This window comes from Triturus cristatus, chromosome 4_1, assembly GCF_964204655.1.
Source record: "Triturus cristatus chromosome 4_1, aTriCri1.1, whole genome shotgun sequence".
Taxonomy (NCBI): Eukaryota; Metazoa; Chordata; class Amphibia; order Caudata; family Salamandridae; genus Triturus; species Triturus cristatus.
Genome location: NC_140585.1, coordinates 146,067,112 through 146,081,616, shown reverse-complemented (window position 1 = coordinate 146,081,616; position 14,505 = coordinate 146,067,112). Strand labels below are relative to the sequence as shown.

Below are 14,505 nucleotides of genomic sequence, written 5' to 3'. Positions count from 1 at the left end.
AGGTCAGCGCCTCTTCTCAGGGGCCCTTGCAGGAGGGCAGCGCCTCTTCTCAGGGCACCAGCTGGAGGTCAGCGCCACTTCTCAGGGCACTAGCGGGGAATCAGCACCTCTTCTCAGGTACCCCTGAAGGAGGGCAGTCCCTTTTCTCATGGCACCAGCGGGAGGTCAGCGCCTCTACTCAGGGCACCAGCAGGAGGTAAGCGCCTCTTCTCAGGGCATCAGCGGGGGTCAGCTCCTCCTCTCAGGGCACCAGAGGGAGGGCAGTGCCTCTCCTCAGGGCACCAGCGGGGTGTCAGCGCCTCTACTCAGGGCACCAGCGGGGGGTCAGTGCCTCTTCTCAGGGCACCAGCGGGGGTCTGCTCCTCTTCTCAGGGACCCCTGTAGGAGGGCAGCAGACCTTCTGGGGGATGCCTGCAGCTCGTCCAAGGCCTCGTCAAAGCTCTCAAGTAAGCCCAGATCTGAGCATGAGCGCTTCACCCAGACCAGGGTGTTGCTTTGGATGCTGGCTCCCCTCGCCCTCAGTTTAGAGTGTTAGAAACTACAAGTAGCAGAATACACTGCAATAGCCTGAAAGGAATTTGGTACTCATGCTGGACCTAGGCAATATAAGATCTCTGACGAGGATGGTGGGGAGTGCACGTGCAGGCCAGTGGAACTTTCACTTTCACAATGTGCCTGTAAGCCCTAAAACATTAGACCGAAACAAAGATAAATAAAACGCTTCAACGTCATAAAAAATAATTCCTCATTCAGAGCGCGATCCATCATTTCATTTATGTCTCTTGAAAAAACAACAGGCTTCAACGCATATGATTGATCATGTAGTCATTTGATTTTGATGTAAATAACAAGGCTTCGTGCACGTTTCTTTTTTCAATTAAGTACACAGAAGGTTAAAACGAAAAGGCAGACATCCTTCGCAAAAAGTGTCCCACTTAAAAATTGCCCGTGATTGATCGTAAAAGTTATGAGACCGCATTAGTAAATCAGATGATGTCATGAGTGGAAAGCGCCACATTCTAGATGAAATTCTAAATAAAGGTAGAGTTGTCATGCTTTAAAAAATGCGATGGAATCCTCCCCGTCGGGGAATTGAACCCCGGTCTCCCGCGTGACAGGCGGGGATACTGACCACTATACTAACGAGGAACAGCTGCACCTGGTCTCGCTGAGCCGCTCCTTATGTGGCTGAAAACCCTCCTGTCCATCCTCATATGCTACGAATTTGTGCCATTTATCAACTCCTTCACACCAACACAGGGGCCCACAGGCTCAATAAACACACACACACTCCCTCACACAATACACACACAAACACACTCCTGCCTCACAAGATCCTTCTCACCTCCTAGCAGACACTCTCAGCAGCGCTCTCAGCAGCATCACCTGATGCCAGAGTCACAGCAACCAGCTCCCACGGCTGCTTCTGACGGCCCCGGCCTGGATCTTCAGCCCAGGGGCCCCTGGCTCTCTCTGATGCTGGAGGATTGCAGCGGGGGCTGCACACAGGGAGTGGGGAGGGAGACGCTCCCTCCCACCCGCCCACCCGCCCGCCTGCGCCAAAGGAGAAAGCTGGCTTGTAAAGGAGAAGAGAGGAGGCAGGAAAAGCCCAGGTGTGCGAGTGTCTGAGAAAGAGGCGCTTTGAATTGTGAAGCAGAGGAAAAAAGTGAAGACTTTGCAAAATTCCTTCGAGCCGGATTTGAACCAGCGACCTAAGGATATCAGCTTCCCCACTACAGTCCTCCGCTCTACCAACTGAGCTATCGAAGGCTCGGTGATGTAGGGATGACAAGGCGCTATATGGCATGAGGTGTGAGCAGCGTGCCCAGCCGCCTAGGCAGCACTCTGTCTCTAAACAGCAGCTCAAGGCCTTCATAAAGCGCCAAACCCTACAATGGAGACTTTCCTTCCCTGCACAAAGCCAGCAAAGGAAAACAAACAGGCCACCTGCCTTTCTCAATGCTTCTTTCAAATGCTAAGACATCACTTTGCGCACCTTAGAGCAACCTGTCCAGACACACTTACAAACTACCTTAGAAACGCCTCTCAAGGGCGACTATGACTGGCGCCCCAGACCAACCACCTCCCTTCTCTCCAGCCCCTAGCTAGAAGAATAGGAGACCTCACCCGGAGGATACAGACTCCAGAGTGACGGGCTAGAGACGCCCTTTGGGAGACATGACGGCACCAGGGCCGGACTGGCCATACGGGTAAAGAGAGAGCCCCCGCTGGACAGAGAGACTGAGGGACTCCGCCCATCCTGCGTAAATCCGGGCTTGGTGAGCAGTATCCCGCCCGCCCGTGTTGCTCTCCCCCTCCAATGCTGCTCTTCCCCATCTCCCTATCTGGCTTCACGTTAATACTATAAGTCCCCACCTCCTCTTTGCTTCCTTCCACCCAACCAGCAGATATCCATCAAACTAGGTGGGTCGCAGAATACTGGCATTCTGACAATTGGCTCGAGCCTGTCAACAATTTGGCAAGCTGCCATCTCCGAAGCTATAGTGTAGCAAGCTCCAGAAGCGAATCTCTCCCTTTCAATGTTGTCTTGAAACTGGATTCTTCATAGAGCTGGAGACCCCTAGAAACAGGCCTCCTGGATTTGCCAGTGCTTCTTCCAAGCGGTAACCCATCCTTTGTGAAGAACAAGCTTTGATGACCAGCATTCAGTTTTCTATCAGTGTTTTGTCTGTGTGCCTGAAAGGTGACGTTGTTATTAGCAGGTGGCAGGTCAAGTAAAGAAGAAATGTATGTAATAAAAGATTTGCGATGTAGAACCTTAAAAAATGTGTTTAGATAGGATGAAAAAAAACTAGAAGTATACCGTGGGGAGAAAAAAAGAGTCCCTTCCCTGACCGGGAATCGAACCCGGGCCACGGCGGTGAGAGCGCCGAATCCTAACCACTAGACCACCAGGGAGCACTGGGTGCTCTGGAGCAGCACCTGCTCCAAGACATACCACCAGGGTGAGGCCGCCTGTGCTGCTGTCACAGGGTTTTGTGCATCAACTAAAGTAAGCAGGAAAACACACACACATCAACCTAACACTGGCAAGCTAGTCTTTACTACACTTTGGAAAACATCATGGGACACACAAAAAAAACACTGCTTTCAGGCACACCCCCAACAAAGCAATCTACTGAACGTTAAATAGACTCAGATCTCGGGACAGTTTCCATCCCTGGAAGACGCATGGGACCTTCATAACACACAACTAACTGGAGAGCAAAAACAGCAAGAACCAATTAACCATCCAGAAAAATACCAGTCACTGTTCTAGGTCAGCTCCTCTTCTCAGGGCACCAGCGGGAGGTCAGCGCCTCTTCTCAGGGCACCAGCGGGAGGTCAGTGCCTCTTCTCAGGGCACCAGCTGGAGGTCAGCACCTCTTCTCATTGCACTAGCGGGGGGTCAGCGCCTCTTCTCAGGGGCCCTTGCAGGAGGGCAGCGCCTCTTCTCAGGGCACCAGCTGGAGGTCAGCGCCTCTTCTCAGGGCACCAGCGGGAGGTCAGCGCCTCTTCTCAGGGCACCAGCTGGAGGTCAGCGCCTCTTCTCAGGGCACTAGCGGGGATCAGCACCTCTTCTCAGGTACCCCTGAAGGAGGGCAGTCCCTTTTCTCATGGCACCAGCGGGAGGTCAGCGCCTCTACTCAGGGCACCAGCAGGAGATAAGCGCCTCTTCTCAGGGCACCAGCGGGGGTCAGCTCCTCCTCTCAGAGCACCAGAGGGAGGGCAGTGCCTCTCCTCAGAGCACCAGCGGGGGGGGGGGGTCAGTGCCTCTTCTCAGGGCCCCAGCGGGGTGTTAGCACCTCTACTCAGGGCACCAGCGGGGGGTCAGTGCCTCTTCTCAGGGCACCAGCAGGAGGTCAGCGCCTCTTCTTAGGGCACCAGCGGGAGGTCAGCACCTCTTCTCAGGGCACCAGCGGGAGGTCAGCACCTCTTCTCAGGGCACCAGCTGGAGGTCAGCGCCTCTTCTCAGGGCACTAGCGGGGGGGTCAGCACCTCTTCTCAGGGGCCCTTGCAGGAGGGCAGCGCCTCTTCTCAGGGCATCAGCTGGAGGTCAGCGCCTCTTCTCAGGGGCCCTTGCAGGAGGGCAGCGCCTCTTCTCAGGGCACCAGCTGGAGGTCAGCGCCTCTTCTCAGGGCACCAGCTGGAGGTCAGCGCCTCTTCTCAGGGCACTAGCGGGGGGGGTCAGCGCCTCTTCTCAGGGGCCCTTGCAGGAGGGCAGCGCCTATTCTCATGGCACCAGCTGGAGGTCAGCGCCTCTTCTCAGGGGCCCTTGCAGGAGGGCAGCGCCTCTTCTCAGGGCACCAGCTGGAGGTCAGCGCCACTTCTCAGGGCACTAGCGGGGAATCAGCACCTCTTCTCAGGTACCCCTGAAGGAGGGCAGTCCCTTTTCTCATGGCACCAGCGGGAGGTCAGCGCCTCTACTCAGGGCACCAGCAGGAGGTAAGCGCCTCTTCTCAGGGCACCAGCGGGGGTCAGCTCCTCCTCTCAGGGCACCAGAGGGAGGGCAGTGCCTCTCCTCAGGGCACCAGCGGGGTGTCAGCGCCTCTACTCAGGGCACCAGCGGGGGGTCAGTGCCTCTTCTCAGGGCACCAGCGGGGGTCTGCTCCTCTTCTCAGGGACCCCTGTAGGAGGGCAGCAGACCTTCTGGGGGATGCCTGCAGCTCGTCCAAGGCCTCGTCAAAGCTCTCAAGTAAGCCCAGATCTGAGCATGAGCGCTTCACCCAGACCAGGGTGTTGCTTTGGATGCTGGCTCCCCTTGCCCTCAGTTTAGAGTGTTAGAAACTACAAGTAGCAGAATACACTGCAATAGCCTGAAAGGAATTTGGTACTCATGCTGGACCTAGGCAATATAAGATCTCTGACGAGGATGGTGGGGAGTGCACGTGCAGGCCAGTGGAACTTTCACTTTCACAATGTGCCTGTAAGCCCTAAAACATTAGACCGAAACAAAGATAAATAAAACGCTTCAACGTCATAAAAAATAATTCCTCATTCAGAGCGCGATCCATCATTTCATTTATGTCTCTTGAAAAAACAACAGGCTTCAACGCATATGATTGATCATGTAGTCATTTGATTTTGATGTAAATAACAAGGCTTCGTGCACGTTTCTTTTTTCAATTAAGTACACAGAAGGTTAAAACGAAAAGGCAGACATCCTTCGCAAAAAGTGTCCCACTTAAAAATTGCCCGTGATTGATCGTAAAAGTTATGAGACCGCATTAGTAAATCAGATGATGTCATGAGTGGAAAGCGCCACATTCTAGATGAAATTCTAAATAAAGGTAGAGTTGTCATGCTTTAAAAAATGCGATGGAATCCTCCCCGTCGGGGAATTGAACCCCGGTCTCCCGCGTGACAGGCGGGGATACTGACCACTATACTAACGAGGAACAGCTGCACCTGGTCTCGCTGAGCCGCTCCTTATGTGGCTGAAAACCCTCCTGTCCATCCTCATATGCTACGAATTTGTGCCATTTATCAACTCCTTCACACCAACACAGGGGCCCACAGGCTCAATAAACACACACACACTCCCTCACACAATACACACACAAACACACTCCTGCCTCACAAGATCCTTCTCACCTCCTAGCAGACACTCTCAGCAGCGCTCTCAGCAGCATCACCTGATGCCAGAGTCACAGCAACCAGCTCCCACGGCTGCTTCTGACGGCCCCGGCCTGGATCTTCAGCCCAGGGGCCCCTGGCTCTCTCTGATGCTGGAGGATTGCAGCGGGGGCTGCACACAGGGAGTGGGGAGGGAGACGCTCCCTCCCACCCGCCCACCCGCCCGCCTGCGCCAAAGGAGAAAGCTGGCTTGTAAAGGAGAAGAGAGGAGGCAGGAAAAGCCCAGGTGTGCGAGTGTCTGAGAAAGAGGCGCTTTGAATTGTGAAGCAGAGGAAAAAAGTGAAGACTTTGCAAAATTCCTTCGAGCCGGATTTGAACCAGCGACCTAAGGATATCAGCTTCCCCACTACAGTCCTCCGCTCTACCAACTGAGCTATCGAAGGCTCGGTGATGTAGGGATGACAAGGCGCTATATGGCATGAGGTGTGAGCAGCGTGCCCAGCCGCCTAGGCAGCACTCTGTCTCTAAACAGCAGCTCAAGGCCTTCATAAAGCGCCAAACCCTACAATGGAGACTTTCCTTCCCTGCACAAAGCCAGCAAAGGAAAACAAACAGGCCACCTGCCTTTCTCAATGCTTCTTTCAAATGCTAAGACATCACTTTGCGCACCTTAGAGCAACCTGTCCAGACACACTTACAAACTACCTTAGAAACGCCTCTCAAGGGCGACTATGACTGGCGCCCCAGACCAACCACCTCCCTTCTCTCCAGCCCCTAGCTAGAAGAATAGGAGACCTCACCCGGAGGATACAGACTCCAGAGTGACGGGCTAGAGACGCCCTTTGGGAGACATGACGGCACCAGGGCCGGACTGGCCATACGGGTAAAGAGAGAGCCCCCGCTGGACAGAGAGACTGAGGGACTCCGCCCATCCTGCGTAAATCCGGGCTTGGTGAGCAGTATCCCGCCCGCCCGTGTTGCTCTCCCCCTCCAATGCTGCTCTTCCCCATCTCCCTATCTGGCTTCACGTTAATACTATAAGTCCCCACCTCCTCTTTGCTTCCTTCCACCCAACCAGCAGATATCCATCAAACTAGGTGGGTCGCAGAATACTGGCATTCTGACAATTGGCTCGAGCCTGTCAACAATTTGGCAAGCTGCCATCTCCGAAGCTATAGTGTAGCAAGCTCCAGAAGCGAATCTCTCCCTTTCAATGTTGTCTTGAAACTGGATTCTTCATAGAGCTGGAGACCCCTAGAAACAGGCCTCCTGGATTTGCCAGTGCTTCTTCCAAGCGGTAACCCATCCTTTGTGAAGAACAAGCTTTGATGACCAGCATTCAGTTTTCTATCAGTGTTTTGTCTGTGTGCCTGAAAGGTGACGTTGTTATTAGCAGGTGGCAGGTCAAGTAAAGAAGAAATGTATGTAATAAAAGATTTGCGATGTAGAACCTTAAAAAATGTGTTTAGATAGGATGAAAAAAAACTAGAAGTATACCGTGGGGAGAAAAAAAGAGTCCCTTCCCTGACCGGGAATCGAACCCGGGCCGCGGCGGTGAGAGCGCCGAATCCTAACCACTAGACCACCAGGGAGCACTGGGTGCTCTGGAGCAGCACCTGCTCCAAGACATACCACCAGGGTGAGGCCGCCTGTGCTGCTGTCACAGGGTTTTGTGCATCAACTAAAGTAAGCAGGAAAACACACACACATCAACCTAACACTGGCAAGCTTGTCTTTACTACACTTTGGAAAACATCATGGGACACACAAAAAAAACACTGCTTTCAGGCACACCCCCAACAAAGCAATCTACTGAACGTTAAATAGACTCAGATCTCGGGACAGTTTCCATCCCTGGAAGACGCATGGGACCTTCATAACACACAACTAACTGGAGAGCAAAAACAGCAAGAACCAATTAACCATCCAGAAAAATACCAGTCACTGTTCTAGGTCAGCTCCTCTTCTCAGGGCACCAGCGGGAGGTCAGCGCCTCTTCTCAGGGCACCAGCGGGAGGTCAGCGCCTCTTCTCAGGGCACCAGCTGGAGGTCAGCACCTCTTCTCAGGGCACTAGCGGGGGGTCAGCGCCTCTTCTCAGGGGCTCTTGCAGGAGGGCAGCGCCTCTTCTCAGGGCACCAGCTGGAGGTCAGCGCCTCTTCTCAGGGCACTAGCGGGGGGGTCAGCGCCTCTTCTCAGGGGCCTTTGCAGGAGGGCAGCGCCTCTTCTCAGGGCACCAGCTGGAGGTCAGTGCCTCTTCTCAGGGCACTAGCGGGGGGTCAGCGCCTCTTCTCAGGGGCCCTTGCAGGAGGGCAGCGCCTCTTCTCAGGGCACCAGCTGGAGGTCAGCGCCTCTTCTCAGGGCACCAGCGGGAGGTCAGCGCCTCTTCTCAGGGCACCAGCTGGAGGTCAGCGCCTCTTCTCAGGGCACTAGCGGGGATCAGCACCTCTTCTCAGGTACCCCTGAAGGAGGGCAGTCCCTTTTCTCATGGCACCAGCGGGAGGTCAGCGCCTCTACTCAGGGCACCAGCAGGAGGTAAGCGCCTCTTCTCAGGGCACCAGCGGGGGTCAGCTCCTCCTCTCAGAGCACCAGAGGGAGGGCAGTGCCTCTCCTCAGAGCACCAGCGGGGGGGGGTCAGTGCCTCTTCTCAGGGCCCCAGCGGGGTGTCAGCACCTCTACTCAGGGCACCAGCGGGGGGTCAGTGCCTCTTCTCAGGACACCAGCAGGAGGTCAGCGCCTCTTCTCAGGGCACCAGCGGGAGGTCAGCACCTCTTCTCAGGGCACCAGCGGGAGGTCAGCACCTCTTCTCAGGGCACCAGCTGGAGGTCAGCACCTCTTCTCAGGGCACTAGCGGGGGGGTCAGCGCCTCTTCTCAGGGGCCCTTGCAGGAGGGCAGCGCCTCTTCTCAGGGCACCAGCTGGAGGTCAGCGCCTCTTCTCAGGGGCCTTTGCAGGAGGGCAGCGCCTCTTCTCAGGGCACCAGCTGGAGGTCAGCGCCTCTTCTCAGGGCACCAGCTGGAGGTCAGCGCCTCTTCTCAGGGCACTAGCGGGGGGGTCAGCGACTCTTCTCAGGGGCCCTTGCAGGAGGGCAGCGCCTATTCTCATGGCACCAGCTGGAGGTCAGCGCCTCTTCTCAGGGGCCCTTGCAGGAGGGCAGCGCCTCTTCTCAGGGCACCAGCTGGAGGTCAGCGCCACTTCTCAGGGCACTAGCGGGGAATCAGCACCTCTTCTCAGGTACCCCTGAAGGAGGGCAGTCCCTTTTCTCATGGCACCAGCGGGAGGTCAGCGCCTCTACTCAGGGCACCAGCAGGAGGTAAGCGCCTCTTCTCAGGGCACCAGCGGGGGTCAGCTCCTCCTCTCAGGGCACCAGAGGGAGGGCAGTGCCTCTCCTCAGGGCACCAGCGGGGTGTCAGTGCCTCTTCTCAGGGCACCAGCGGGGGTCAGCTCCTCCTCTCAGGGCACCAGAGGGAGGGTAGTGCCTCTCCTCAGGGCACCAGCGGGGTGTCAGCGCCTCTACTCAGGGCACCAGCGGGGGGTCAGTGCCTCTTCTCAGGGCACCAGCGGGGGTCTGCTCCTCTTCTCAGGGACCCCTGTAGGAGGGCAGCAGACCTTCTGGGGGATGCCTGCAGCTCGTCCAAGGCCTCGTCAAAGCTCTCAAGTAAGCCCAGATCTGAGCATGAGCGCTTCACCCAGACCAGGGTGTTGCTTTGGATGCTGGCTCCCCTCGCCCTCAGTTTAGAGTGTTAGAAACTACAAGTAGCAGAATACACTGCAATAGCCTGAAAGGAATTTGGTACTCATGCTGGACCTAGGCAATATAAGATCTCTGACGAGGATGGTGGGGAGTGCACGTGCAGGCCAGTGGAACTTTCACTTTCACAATGTGCCTGTAGGCCCTAAAACATTAGACCGAAACAAAGATAAATAAAACGCTTCAACGTCATAAAAAATAATTCCTCATTCAGAGCGCGATCCATCATTTCATTTATGTCTCTTGAAAAAACAACAGGCTTCAACGCATATGATTGATCATGTAGTCCTTTGATTTTGATGTAAATAACAAGGCTTCGTGCACGTTTCTTTTTTCAATTAAGTACACAGAAGCTTAAAACGAAAAGGCAGACATCCTTCGCAAAAAGTGTCTCACTTAAAAATTGCCCGTGATTGATCGTAAAAGTTATGAGACCGCATTAGTTAATCAGATGATGTCATGAGTGGAAAGCGCCACATTCTAGATGAAATTCTAAATAAAGGTAGAGTTGTCATGCTTTAAAAAATGCGATGGAATCCTCCCCGTCGGGGAATTGAACCCCGGTCTCCCGCGTGACAGGCGGGGATACTGACCACTATACTAACGAGGAACAGCTGCACCTGGTCTCGCTGAGCCGCTCCTTATGTGGCTGAAAACCCTCCTGTCCATCCTCATATGCTACGAATTTGTGCCATTTATCAACTCCTTCACACCAACACAGGGGCCCACAGGCTCAATAAACACACACACACTCCCTCACACAATACACACACAAACACACTCCTGCCTCACAAGATCCTTCTCACCTCCTAGCAGACACTCTCAGCAGCGCTCTCAGCAGCATCACCTGATGCCAGAGTCACAGCAACCAGCTCCCACGGCTGCTTCTGACGGCCCCGGCCTGGATCTTCAGCCCAGGGGCCCCTGGCTCTCTCTGATGCTGGAGGATTGCAGCGGGGGCTGCACACAGGGAGTGGGGAGGGAGACGCTCCCTCCCACCCGCCCACCCGCCCGCCTGCGCCAAAGGAGAAAGCTGGCTTGTAAAGGAGAAGAGAGGAGGCAGGAAAAGCCCAGGTGTGCGAGTGTCTGAGAAAGAGGCGCTTTGAATTGTGAAGCAGAGGAAAAAAGTGAAGACTTTGCAAAATTCCTTCGAGCCGGATTTGAACCAGCGACCTAAGGATATCAGCTTCCCCACTACAGTCCTCCGCTCTACCAACTGAGCTATCGAAGGCTCGGTGATGTAAGGATGACAAGGCGCTATATGGCATGAGGTGTGAGCAGCGTGCCCAGCCGCCTAGGCAGCACTCTGTCTCTAAACAGCAGCTCAAGGCCTTCATAAAGCGCCAAACCCTACAATGGAGACTTTCCTTCCCTGCACAAAGCCAGCAAAGGAAAACAAACAGGCCACCTGCCTTTCTCAATGCTTCTTTCAAATGCTAAGACATCACTTTGCGCACCTTAGAGCAACCTGTCCAGACACACTTACAAACTACCTTAGAAACGCCTCTCAAGGGCGACTATGACTGGCGCCCCAGACCAACCACCTCCCTTCTCTCCAGCCCCTAGCTAGAAGAATAGGAGACCTCACCCGGAGGATACAGACTCCAGAGTGACGGGCTAGAGACGCCCTTTGGGAGACATGACGGCACCAGGGCCGGACTGGCCATACGGGTAAAGAGAGAGCCCCCGCTGGACAGAGAGACTGAGGGACTCCGCCCATCCTGCGTAAATCCGGGCTTGGTGAGCAGTATCCCGCCCGCCCGTGTTGCTCTCCCCCTCCAATGCTGCTCTTCCCCATCTCCCTATCTGGCTTCACGTTAATACTATAAGCCCCCACCTCCTCTTTGCTTCCTTCCACCCAACCAGCAGATATCCATCAAACTAGGTGGGTCGCAGAATACTGGCATTCTGACAATTGGCTCGAGCCTGTCAACAATTTGGCAAGCTGCCATCTCCGAAGCTATAGTGTAGCAAGCTCCAGAAGCGAATCTCTCCCTTTCAATGTTGTCTTGAAACTGGATTCTTCATAGAGCTGGAGACCCCTAGAAACAGGCCTCCTGGATTTGCCAGTGCTTCTTCCAAGCGGTAACCCATCCTTTGTGAAGAACAAGCTTTGATGACCAGCATTCAGTTTTCTATCAGTGTTTTGTCTGTGTGCCTGAAAGGTGACGTTGTTATTAGCAGGTGGCAGGTCAAGTAAAGAAGAAATGTATGTAATAAAAGATTTGCGATGTAAAACCTTAAAAATTGTGTTTAGATAGGATGAAAAAAAACTAGAAGTATACCGTGGGGAGAAAAAAAGAGTCCCTTCCCTGACCGGGAATCGAACCCGGGCCACGGCGGTGAGAGCGCCGAATCCTAACCACTAGACCACCAGGGAGCACTGGGTGCTCTGGAGCAGCACCTGCTCCAAGACATACCACCAGGGTGAGGCCGCCTGTGCTGCTGTCACAGGGTTTTGTGCATCAACTAAAGTAAGCAGGAAAACACACACACATCAACCTAACACTGGCAAGCTAGTCTTTACTACACTTTGGAAAACATCATGGGACACACAAAAAAAACACTGCTTTCAGGCACACCCCCAACAAAGCAATCTACTGAACGTTAAATAGACTCAGATCTCGGGACAGTTTCCATCCCTGGAAGACGCATGGGACCTTCATAACACACAACTAACTGGAGAGCAAAAACAGCAAGAACCAATTAACCATCCAGAAAAATACCAGTCACTGTTCTAGGTCAGCTCCTCTTCTCAGGGCACCAGCGGGAGGTCAGCGCCTCTTCTCAGGGCACCAGCGGGAGGTCAGCGCCTCTTCTCAGGGCACCAGCTGGAGGTCAGCACCTCTTCTCAGGGCACTAGCGGGGGGTCAGCGCCTCTTCTCAGGGGCCCTTGCAGGAGGGCAGCGCCTCTTCTCAGGGCACCAGCTGGAGGTCAGCGCCTCTTCTCAGGGCACTAGCGGGGGGGTCAGCGCCTCTTCTCAGGGGCCTTTGCAGGAGGGCAGCGCCTCTTCTCAGGGCACCAGCTGGAGGTCAGTGCCTCTTCTCAGGGCACTAGCGGGGGGTCAGCGCCTCTTCTCAGGGGCCCTTGCAGGAGGGCAGCGCCTCTTCTCAGGGCACCAGCTGGAGGTCAGCGCCTCTTCTCAGGGCACCAGCGGGAGGTCAGCGCCTCTTCTCAGGGCACCAGCTGGAGGTCAGCGCCTCTTCTCAGGGCACTAGCGGGGATCAGCACCTCTTCTCAGGTACCCCTGAAGGAGGGCAGTCCCTTTTCTCATGGCACCAGCGGGAGGTCAGCGCCTCTACTCAGGGCACCAGCAGGAGGTAAGCGCCTCTTCTCAGGGCACCAGCGGGGGTCAGCTCCTCCTCTCAGAGCACCAGAGGGAGGGCAGTGCCTCTCCTCAGAGCACCAGCGGGGGGGGGGTCAGTGCCTCTTCTCAGGGCCCCAGCGGGGTGTCAGCACCTCTACTCAGGGCACCAGCGGGGGGTCAGTGCCTCTTCTCAGGACACCAGCAGGAGGTCAGCGCCTCTTCTCAGGGCACCAGCGGGAGGTCAGCACCTCTTCTCAGGGCACCAGCGGGAGGTCAGCACCTCTTCTCAGGGCACCAGCTGGAGGTCAGCACCTCTTCTCAGGGCACTAGCGGGGGGGTCAGCGCCTCTTCTCAGGGGCCCTTGCAGGAGGGCAGCGCCTCTTCTCAGGGCACCAGCTGGAGGTCAGCGCCTCTTCTCAGGGGCCTTTGCAGGAGGGCAGCGCCTCTTCTCAGGGCACCAGCTGGAGGTCAGCGCCTCTTCTCAGGGCACCAGCTGGAGGTCAGCGCCTCTTCTCAGGGCACTAGCGGGGGGGGTCAGCGACTCTTCTCAGGGGCCCTTGCAGGAGGGCAGCGCCTATTCTCATGGCACCAGCTGGAGGTCAGCGCCTCTTCTCAGGGGCCCTTGCAGGAGGGCAGCGCCTCTTCTCAGGGCACCAGCTGGAGGTCAGCGCCACTTCTCAGGGCACTAGCGGGGAATCAGCACCTCTTCTCAGGTACCCCTGAAGGAGGGCAGTCCCTTTTCTCATGGCACCAGCGGGAGGTCAGCGCCTCTACTCAGGGCACCAGCAGGAGGTAAGCGCCTCTTCTCAGGGCACCAGCGGGGGTCAGCTCCTCCTCTCAGGGCACCAGAGGGAGGGCAGTGCCTCTCCTCAGGGCACCAGCGGGGTGTCAGTGCCTCTTCTCAGGGCACCAGCGGGGGTCAGCTCCTCCTCTCAGGGCACCAGAGGGAGGGTAGTGCCTCTCCTCAGGGCACCAGCGGGGTGTCAGCGCCTCTACTCAGGGCACCAGCGGGGGGTCAGTGCCTCTTCTCAGGGCACCAGCGGGGGTCTGCTCCTCTTCTCAGGGACCCCTGTAGGAGGGCAGCAGACCTTCTGGGGGATGCCTGCAGCTCGTCCAAGGCCTCGTCAAAGCTCTCAAGTAAGCCCAGATCTGAGCATGAGCGCTTCACCCAGACCAGGGTGTTGCTTTGGATGCTGGCTCCCCTCGCCCTCAGTTTAGAGTGTTAGAAACTACAAGTAGCAGAATACACTGCAATAGCCTGAAAGGAATTTGGTACTCATGCTGGACCTAGGCAATATAAGATCTCTGACGAGGATGGTGGGGAGTGCACGTGCAGGCCAGTGGAACTTTCACTTTCACAATGTGCCTGTAGGCCCTAAAACATTAGACCGAAACAAAGATAAATAAAACGCTTCAACGTCATAAAAAATAATTCCTCATTCAGAGCGCGATCCATCATTTCATTTATGTCTCTTGAAAAAACAACAGGCTTCAACGCATATGATTGATCATGTAGTCCTTTGATTTTGATGTAAATAACAAGGCTTCGTGCACGTTTCTTTTTTCAATTAAGTACACAGAAGCTTAAAACGAAAAGGCAGACATCCTTCGCAAAAAGTGTCTCACTTAAAAATTGCCCGTGATAGATCGTAAAAGTTATGAGACCGCATTAGTAAATCAGATGATGTCATGAGTGGAAAGCGCCACATTCTAGATGAAATTCTAAATAAAGGTAGAGTTGTCATGCTTTAAAAAATGCGATGGAATCCTCCCCGTCGGGGAATTGAACCCCGGTCTCCCGCGTGACAGGCGGGGATACTGACCACTATACTAACGAGGAACAGCTGCACCTGGTCTCGCTGAGCCGCTCCT

General features: G+C 55.1%; 7 non-coding genes across 7 annotated transcripts; all 7 read right to left on the bottom strand.

The window, feature by feature from the left end:
* Positions 1 to 1,077: 1,077 nt before the first annotated feature.
* Positions 1,078 to 1,149, bottom strand: TRNAD-GUC (transfer RNA aspartic acid (anticodon GUC)). Its single transcript has one exon. It is a non-coding gene; the product is annotated as a tRNA-Asp (tRNA).
* A 1,698-nt stretch (positions 1,150 to 2,847) lies between these two features.
* TRNAE-CUC (transfer RNA glutamic acid (anticodon CUC)) lies at positions 2,848 to 2,919 on the bottom strand. The gene has a single exon. It is a non-coding gene; the product is annotated as a tRNA-Glu (tRNA).
* Positions 2,920 to 5,327: 2,408 nt separating this feature from the next.
* On the bottom strand, positions 5,328 to 5,399 carry TRNAD-GUC (transfer RNA aspartic acid (anticodon GUC)). Its single transcript has one exon. It is a non-coding gene; the product is annotated as a tRNA-Asp (tRNA).
* A 1,698-nt stretch (positions 5,400 to 7,097) lies between these two features.
* TRNAE-CUC (transfer RNA glutamic acid (anticodon CUC)) lies at positions 7,098 to 7,169 on the bottom strand. The gene has a single exon. It is a non-coding gene; the product is annotated as a tRNA-Glu (tRNA).
* A 2,694-nt stretch (positions 7,170 to 9,863) lies between these two features.
* Positions 9,864 to 9,935, bottom strand: TRNAD-GUC (transfer RNA aspartic acid (anticodon GUC)). The gene has a single exon. It is a non-coding gene; the product is annotated as a tRNA-Asp (tRNA).
* A 1,698-nt stretch (positions 9,936 to 11,633) lies between these two features.
* On the bottom strand, positions 11,634 to 11,705 carry TRNAE-CUC (transfer RNA glutamic acid (anticodon CUC)). Its single transcript has one exon. It is a non-coding gene; the product is annotated as a tRNA-Glu (tRNA).
* A 2,696-nt stretch (positions 11,706 to 14,401) lies between these two features.
* Positions 14,402 to 14,473, bottom strand: TRNAD-GUC (transfer RNA aspartic acid (anticodon GUC)). The gene has a single exon. It is a non-coding gene; the product is annotated as a tRNA-Asp (tRNA).
* Between the last annotated feature and the right edge of the window lie 32 nt (positions 14,474 to 14,505).